Consider the following 10,000-nt stretch of genomic DNA (forward strand, 5'->3'; position numbering starts at 1 on the left):
ATCAGTAGCGTCTGGGCGAAGTTCACCAAATGCAGAGAGACTCCACATGTCATTAAAAATTAACGAGAGAATTAGAGGAGAAGATGAAGATACAATTCAGGAAAATTCCCGCATCTTTAACAGAAGCATCGTAAAGAGAACATAGAATTTAGGCCAAAGGCCAAGCACTGGGACCTATGAGGTCATTCAGTGCTGAAACGGAAACTGACAGTTAAAATGTTTGAAAACTGTAACAAGAGGAAAACCTCGGACTCGCACTGCGAATCAATTTTTAGGAAAGGGTGGGAAGTAAGATGGAAGAGAGAGAATATGAACGGAGGTAAAGTAAAACGAATGAAAGGGGTTGCAGCCTACAGTGCACCGCATGAGATGCACTGACGGCGCTACCCCTCTATGGGGAATGCAGTCTGAAACGACGAAATGATTAACGTTAGAAATTATAAGTACCTATCAAAAATGAAATCGCGCTAAAGTTACGTACAATGAATTGCAATGTAGTTAAATGAGCCAACGAAGCTAGAAGATTTTTTTTTTAATGTGAGCGGGCGCGTTAATTAAATGTTACGGGGATGAATGAGCGAAACGGGATGAATCTGGATGAACACATCATCAAGATGACACCCAAAGCCCGGCCCCCTCCCCGCTCGTTAGGTTTCGGGGCGAATCGACGATTTGACGATTTGTCGCCAAAGAGTCGATACCACCCACGTGTTATTTATCTCAACTGTTTGTCATTATTTCACCTTTGCAATTTACTCTTTACTTCTGCATTTGTTTTTTCATATTGACTATAGGGTTCCTGTTTAGCTAATAATAATAGGACTTGCAAGTGTAGCCTGGAGCGAGGCGCCGTTGGATAAGTGCTCGAGAATCATCCCGTTCGACTGCCGTTAGGAAAATCCAGAAGGAAGCCATTAGTATCCAGGGGTGGTCTCCGAGGTAAGAAAAAGACCTGAGTACGTTAAAGTACAGTAAGCCCTCATTCCTCTGCACAAGTGGAAGTAGAGTAACCTCTCATTCATTTGCACAATTAGGTCGATGAGGGTGAAAACACAGCTAAAATGCGGTCCTGGGAATAATGACTAGGCTAACCTGGGCCATGCTACATTTAGGACTGCCGAAAGTCTTAACCTAATTCTGGCCAGTCGATGAAAACGTACACAAACTGACAAAAATTATATAGAATCTTAAGAAATACTGTAATTATTTTCTATCTTGTCTTTTCTAAAGAAGAGCATATTAAGCGCGGAATAGACTTAAACATACTACTGTGAGTACACTAAAGCTTTCATTCAAGGATTTAGTCGCAGTAAACTAGACTACCCAAAAAATTCTTGTTCGGAATCGAACAACTAATGGCAAAAATGAGACATCCAAATGCAGTGCATGTATCATAAGCGACCACATGTGCATGAATAACGAAAGTTGTGCATTTACAAGTAACAAGAAAATCACAACAAACGTCCAGGCTAAGCAGAAAATGTATTATTTTACTTTAAACCATCATTGCATTTTGGACCTGAAAATATTTTCCTATGTTTTACTGGGAGCTTTGAACTTTTCCAACATTCGTTTTGTTAGCAAATGAACACTTTTAGCGACATTGTACCCCACCATTATATCATACAATTAAGGGGACTACAGCGAGAAAGCAGGGTTTTTGGGGGTGGGGAAAAACACAAAACATGTGAAATACTTGGACCTTAATCCTGTTAATAGTTCTTATTCAGATTAAGGTAACTTCAAGGAGTGTTTTCAAACAAGTACCAAGGACCTAGTACCTTAGTTTAGGTGTGGTTGGTTAGACCATTTGCTAATGAAACGAACATCAGAAATATTCAAAGCGCTAATTAAAACACAGGAAAATTATATTTTTAAGTCCAAAATGTGATAATGGTTTAAAGTAAAATTTTACCGTCTAGCCTATTCCTGTCCACAAAATCTAGGGAAATGAATATCCAAATTAACAAGGCTCGCCTATTCCTATCACTATTAACCAAACTAATTAACCAGGTAACTCGATAGTTGTGTAGTGACGTCAGCAGCCACTCTACGATTTCAGACTCTAGGCCTAAGACACTGGCTAAGCCTTGCGTCATTATGCCATTCATATCAGGCTAGCCTGGGATAGTAATGGCTTAATTACCTTAAATACTAATAATCAGAAACATAGAATTTAAATAATCAAATTATTGAATAAAGTAGCTTCGAGATTTTAACTTACGAAATTCGTGAACCGGTAAGCAGGCTTCCTTGCCCATCATAAATTGCGCTTAAAATCGATCACCGTAAATTAATTATTAATCTGAACTTTAAAATTACGGTGCTGATGCTGTTAACTTACCATAATTCATTGGTATTTGTTGATAATTACCCAGAACTTAACAACATTAACCAACATTTCACTGATTTCGGTTACTGCTTGTTTTGGCAACAGACACTGTAGATTCAGTGAAAAGTTGCCAGGCTCGATTTTTCCATTCTTATTTTATCATAATCGCGCGCGCATATCTTTCTCAGACCGCGTGTGCGAGCGTGTAATAAATAAAATATACATTAATTTAAAAAAATACTCATAGTAGCATGAGTCTTGAAATGGTGAAACCAATCCGCAGTTATATGAGTACAAATATTTGAAAAAAATCCCTACAGAGAGCTTTCGGGAATCTGTTCGATTCCCCTTTTCAGTCCAGCATTCTCGAAAGCTCTCTGCATAGATTTATTCTTAAATAAGTTTGTACTAATACATAACTGTAGATTTGTTTCTCCATACATTAACTTATTGATTACGTGCATTTAAACAGTTTTTTACGGGATTAATTCAAATAAAAAAAAACAGATTTTAATGGTTTGTTAACTCCCTCTTGGCCACTGCATGAGGGCGAAATCGCTGATGGTTTTGATTATTATAGAAGGTAAATATATAAGTAATGGTAAATATATAAGGCCAAATATAAAATACATCTGAAAAACTAATAAGTGACTGAATATGTTTTAAATCTGGGACGTTATACAACTTGCTTGTCCGAATGTTAACTACCGCTCTTTGATAATAATAATAATAATAATAATAATAATAATAATAATAATAATAATAATAATAATAATAATAATAAGAAGAAGAAGAAGAAGAAGAAGAAGAAGAAGAAGAAGAAGAAGAAGAAGAAGAAGAAGAAGAAGAAGAAGAAGAAGAAGAAAAAGAGACATACGGCTTTGTTCCGCTAATATGTCATGAGCAATAGATTTAACACAACGATGAAAAATACGACCCTGTATCATTCTTATTATTATGAGAGAGAGAGAGAGAGAGAGAGAGAGAGAGAGAGAGAGAGAGAGAGAGAGAGAGAGAGAGAGAGGGAGAGATTCATTCTTGTAGGATCTGGTTTACCAGGTCGTATTGTTTATGCTAATATTGCCATTTATCTATTTATAACAAACAAGCCCAGTTACATACTGCCAATAAATACACAGTCATTAGTTTAAAAAGTTCGGTTCCTCTTTATCTTTTAAAGAAAATGCAAAAGGTTAAGGGAAATGAAGTTTTATTTTGGAATATTCAACAATATTCTTCTGAAATTCTCTTACTGATGTGAGTGAGAGAGAACGCAATCGAGGAAGACGGCGGGGTGGGTGAGGGTGGCGGGGAGGAAAGAGAGAGAGGGAGAGAAATAGCTTAGAAGAGAGAGAGAAAGAGGATTATTAGCTTTTATCTGCACTCTCATAATTGTTTCATAATGCTCATCAGGATCACGTTTAGCCCTTACTCATTTCAATCTGTCAGTTTTCGTAGAAATATTCCTGGAGCATAAAATATCAAATGTTATTTTTTTTTCTTTTGCCTACGCAAGGGGTAATGTGTTGAGGTTTTAATGCAACAGAAAGGTTCTTACTGTTTTTTAGTCTGCTGTGTTCGTGTATTTTGATCTATTATTTTTAATAATAATAATAATAATAATAATAATAATAATAATAATAATAATAATAATAATAATAATAATAATAATAATAAGGAAGTATAACAAGAGAGTAGACTCTCTTTTAGACAAGTTACGTTGAATCGAATGGTTTAATCACCTGAAATTAATGTATAATGTTTTTAAATTTCTTCGACTGATTCTCTCTTATTAAACTCTGACAAATGTGCATATTGTTTTGGATAAAAAAGGAATAACAGAGGATTTTTGTATGGGAAATTTATTAAAGACTGGAGGCGGCAACAGAACATAGTTAAATGTGGAGCGTGGATCCCGTAGAGTTTCCTTAGACTGTTCTTCCCTTTCTTGGCCAAAATGTGCGTATTGGCCATGTGTTATTTGTATAGGAAAAAAAAATTATCGTTCGAAGAATTGAAAGCCCACATTGCAAAATCAATTCAGCTGGTGCAGCTATATTCTTTTCAACAAAACTAATAATAATAATAATAATAATAATAATAATAATAATAATAATAATAATAATAAGTATCAAGACCCGAAAACAGAAGTAAGAAGGATATGAGATATGCCAGTGGAAATTGTACCCATGATCATAGGAACACTAGGCACGATCCCAAGATCCCTGAAAAGGAACTTGCAAAATTTGAAGTCGAAGTAGTTCCAGGACTCATGCAGAAGAGTGTGCTACTAGAAACAGCGCACATAGTGAGAGAAGTGGTGGCCTCCTAAGGAGGCAGGATGCAACCCGGAACTGCACACTATAAAAACCACCCAGTCGAATAGGATGACTGTGATAAAACGAAAAAAAAAATAATAATACTATTATTATTACTATTTCGGAAGAAGACCCTCTCTCAAACAAACTTTATAAAATAGGAAACGCAGATACATAGCCTTGCTATACTGTATAAAGCAACAGTGTTGTCTACCACTGATTAAGGAAGCAAAATATATGGCTCAGCATCAGACGCAACACTGAAAACGTTAGATCCAATTCACAACGAAGGCCTTGGCATATGTTTAGGGGACTTTAGATCACCACCAAACTCATCTTTACAAGTTAAGTGTAGTGAATTACCACTGCCTCTCCATAGAGAATGAATAACAATGAAAAGTGCCCTAAGAGAAAAAAATATGTGAATTAAGACATGTATTTTGACATTGTGGTACCTCAAGAGAATGTGGAAGCTGGATTTTTGCAAAGTGAGCGGTTCGACAATTCTCTCTCTCTCTCTCTCTCTCTCTCTCTCTCTCTCTCTCTCTCTCTCTCTCTCTCTTTCACACACACAAGTTCTCAGCAAATCATATTTTCGGATGAGATTGCTAGCTCCATGCCATTCTCCAATTAGGATTCGAATCACTACAGTCGGCTAACGACCAGATGCTCAATCTACTTAGGCCTAATCACTACAGTCGGCCAAACACCAGATACTCAGTCTACTTAGGCCTACAGACACAATAGGTTTTTCAGGAAAAGGCGACAAACTGTTTCTTTCCAGGAGGATTGCTCTCCGGTCTCTAGCTGGTGAGACACACATTCTGAATGTATTCTTACATACATACAGTACATACATATTTACATACATACATACATCATAAAATGACTACCTCTGACACAACAGAGAAACGAACGATATTTTCTCCGACCTAATAACTGATATGTCTCCGTGACCTTTTCAAGGCCGAAGAACAATCACATCTTTCCTACCCTGGGGACGTCTGACCTTCGAGGTTATTATGGAATTAATTTGAGGCAATAAATTGCTGAGAGAGAGAGAGAGAGAGAGAGAGAGAGAGAGAGAGAGAGAGAGAGAGATTATGCTCTGAAGTTATAATACATGAGAACATAAAATGATCTGTAGGTATCAATATAAGGTTAATTAATAACACTACAATTTGAGAGAGAGAGAGAGAGAGAGAGAGAGAGAGAGAGAGAGAGAGAGAGAGAGAGAGAGAGAGAGAGAGAGAGATTATGTTCTGAAGTTTTATGATATCTGATATGAGTTTTAAGACAAAACAATTTGAGTTTTAAGAGACAAAACAGAGAGAGAGAGAGAGAGAGAGAGAGAGAGAGAGAGAAAATGTACATCTAGAAAAGGAAATGCACACAATCAAAGCATCCGTAAGAAGTTACAGACAAACATTATAAAAACCTGAAAAGAACCTCAGGAAAATATATAAAATGAAAATTCACAGGATATAACAACTACGTCAGAACACCAAGAGACAATTTTTGGGGAATGGGTTTCATGAAAATAACCAAATGACATAAAATCACCTACAAGAAGATACAATGGAAAATAAACGTCGCATACCTGATGACGGAAATACCGGGAAAGAGAAAAACAACAGTGAAACAGCGTCTGGAAAAGAGAAGAAAATAGATGCTCTAGCACAGTTGTGATATGTCAGGTGAATTAACATCTTGTAAAGATATGAGGTCACCTGACGGAGATCATATTTTATCGTAATATTTTATCGTCAAATAGAATATGTGATAATAAAAGATGAAACATGGGTAGATAACTGTAATGTTTATAAGTCAATTTAATCTAATTTACGACAGCGTTATTTATATATGAAGATGAAACAACCTCCCCAAAAATTTCCCCTACTGATTTGAAACATTAGTTAATTCTTCCCCTTATTCAAGGCGTTTTGGTTTTCAAAATTCATTTATCTATCGATTGAAGCAACAGACTACCCCGGCCACTTCTATTCCTCTAACTTCCGGTTGCTGAAAATCCTTTTCAGCCTCGTGGCTGTTGTTTCAAGTACCATTATGGGGAAAAATGCTAGTCATGGTTCGAATGCTACTCTATAAGTCACGAGATCTGAATCTATCATGAGGTGCCCCTTGGGGGAGGGGGAGGAATAGGAAGAGGAGGAAGAGGGGAAACTCGAGGCATTTATCTTCCTCTTTTTCATCGACCTTCCCTCCTCCTCCTACCCAGTCTTCCCTCACCATTCCCTCACCCTCTTCCTTTGCTGCTAGACATGGCTAGTCTTGAAGGGAAACTAGTATATCGTCTTTAAAAAGCGCGCCGCCATCAAAAAAGTGGCAAGCGGCTGAACACTGCATGTTAGGCTAAAGAGGAGAGAGAGAGAGAGAGAGAGAGAGAGAGAGAGAGAGAGAGATAACTGGACGCAAGAGACGAAGATAGGCGCAGCGGATATTGAACGGTGTTCATGCCGAATTTTAAAAAGAAGGAAGTATATACGGTATGTATGTATATAGGAAGGGTAGTGAGGATTAGAGAGTGTGGTCTCCAAGTTGAGGGAAAGAAAATGGAAAAAGATCGAATTGCTAAGCAAGTTTCCAAAGATTCGAATGACCAAAGTGAATAACAGAAAAGCGGAGAGATAAAACATGAACAAAAAAATAGTTAAAGTAAATACATTCATACATACATGCATAGTTCTCGTATAGAGTAAATAAAGATTGAAAGAAGTTAGGAGCAATGGTGCACCTCACTTCAAAGCCGCATTTGAGCCTTCGACAAACGTGTGAGTTTCAACGGCTATACCACTACTAATAAAACAATTCCATAGCATAGCAAGAGAGGTAATATAAGAGCTCTATTACTGAGTAGTGTGATACCCTGGTACTGTAACAGACTACAGACGCTGCCGTTCTGTAAAACGAATATCACACACTTGTAAATGCGCCCCTAAGGCGATAGCGCTGAGTTGCCGTTCAAAATGGAGAGAGAGAGAGAGAGAGAGAGAGAGAGAGAGAGAGAGAGAGAGAGAGAGAGAGAGGGCAGATAGATTATCTCCCGACTGTGGTCTAAGGAACAGACAGATTATCTCCTGAGAACAAGGATTTAGAGAGTTCATATCAAATTATTAAACATCATAAGGAATGTAATAGCTACTTTGCTTCCTTGAAATTCATGAATTATACGATCGAGACAAAACTGCAAAGATTTTGCTACTAATTCACTTGAGCTGAGCTCTAGTTTTACTATTGTTTTTTCCTAATCCTTACATCATGCTCAAACATCAATCAGTTACCTAAATTTAAATGAAACTTGATTCTCATAACTTCTCACAACAAAGTTCTGATCGCAACTGACTCACAAACACGTGAGTCAGAAATGTGAAAATGATGGTCAGTGGTGGCTTCACTTAATCCGGGTCAGGGTGTCTCCATAAATCTAACCTCCTTGGTCTAAACCACAATTAATGTTGCCGAGACAAAATTCAACCATCACTTGGAACAGTTTGTCACAGTTGTGAGGGTCCAGTCAGGCTTCAGACAACTAAATGAGACTTTAACTGAAGCGTGTTTCACTAATGCTGTTATCATTGCAGATAGAGGAAGCTCTGTGAGTATTATTATTATTATTATTATTATTATTATTATTCAGTAGATGAAACCTATTCATATGGAACAAGCCCACAGGGACCACTGACTTGAAATTCAAGCCTCCGAAGAATATGGTGTCCATTAGGAAGAAGTAAGAGGAAGTAAAGGGAAATACAGAAAAAAGAGATACCACTTATTAAAAAAGAAACAATAAATTAATAAATAGAAAAACAGCTAAAAATGTATCAAAATGCAAGAAGAATAGGAGATTGTGCTTGATCAAAGGATAAATTGGAAAAAGTTATATTTAATCGAGAGAGAGAGAGAGAGAGAGAGAGAGAGAGAGAGAGAGAGAGAGAGAGAGAGAGAGAGAGAGAGAGAGAGAGAGAGAGAGATACTGGTGGTACCGTAGACATTCAATCAAAGAGCCTTGTTCCAAGTGTCACTTGTGATAATTATATTCAGTTTTCCCAGTAACATGCAGGGACATCTAGAAGACTTATCTTCTGGCTGCACTCGTAATATATCTTCAGTCAATTACTTCTGGTAATTATTTTTATGCTATTAATTGATAACAAGATATATATATATATATATATATATATATATATATATATATATATATATATATATATATATATATATATATATATATATATTTTATATATACAGTATATATATCTATACACACATATATAATATATATATTATATATATATAATGTATGTAAGTATGTATATTTATCACACTGCTGTAAGAATAATCTGATCTTTAGAAATGCATTAATATGTTATATAGCGGAAGTAACCCCTAATGTCTTGAAGACTCCTTATCATGAGGACAGACACTATTAAAAAGCCATCATCATTATAACCGCAACCTCGAAAAGTTTATATCCTAAGAAACGAAAATGTTTTGTTGTTCCATAATATCCTGAATAATAAAAACATAGTATTGCTCCTAGTTGTAAAGAGGATGAAACAGAGTTATTTTTGGCTAAAATTTATCCCTTGAAAATGGTATAAAAATCTAAAATGTCATGGTCGTCGTTTTGAAAAGCCTGGCTCATAAGATAACCCGTTTTACCACCCTGGCTTACGAATACCGATATACACATTAAATTTTATGTTGCTGTGGGCGCAGAACCCCTAAGAATAAACAGGAAAGCCCATAGAAAAGACAAGAAAATCTCAAATAACGACATGGAACCCACACGAGAAACTGGAAAGGAGAATCCAAAGCAAAGGAAAACAATCCGCAAAATACTCACTCCGTCGAGTAATGCATTCTCTTCAAACAATCGCCAAAATACTCATTCCAACGAGTACTGCATTCTCTTCACATATTCCTCAAAATACTCACTGGGTAATACACACATTTCACACAATCCTCAAAATATTCTCTCCATTGAGTGTTGCATTCTCTTCATACGTACAATCCTCAAAATACTCATTCCGTCGAGTACTGCACTCTCTTCAAACTATCCTCATAATATCCACTCCATCGAGTACTGCATTCTCTTCAAATAATCCCCAAAATTCTCATTCCGTCGAGTACTGCATTCTCTTCAAACTATCCTCATAATACTAACTCCATCGAGTACTGCATTCTCTTCAAACTATCCTCATAATACTCACTCCATCGAGTACTGCATTCTCTTCAAACAATCCCCAAAATACTCATTCCATCGCATACTGCATTCTCTTAAGAGAGGATCTTAGCCTTTGCATCTTTTAGTCTAAGATCAAGCAAA

The sequence above is a fragment of the Macrobrachium rosenbergii genome, chromosome 42 (assembly GCF_040412425.1).
Source record: "Macrobrachium rosenbergii isolate ZJJX-2024 chromosome 42, ASM4041242v1, whole genome shotgun sequence".
NCBI classification, from domain to species: domain Eukaryota; kingdom Metazoa; phylum Arthropoda; class Malacostraca; order Decapoda; family Palaemonidae; genus Macrobrachium; species Macrobrachium rosenbergii.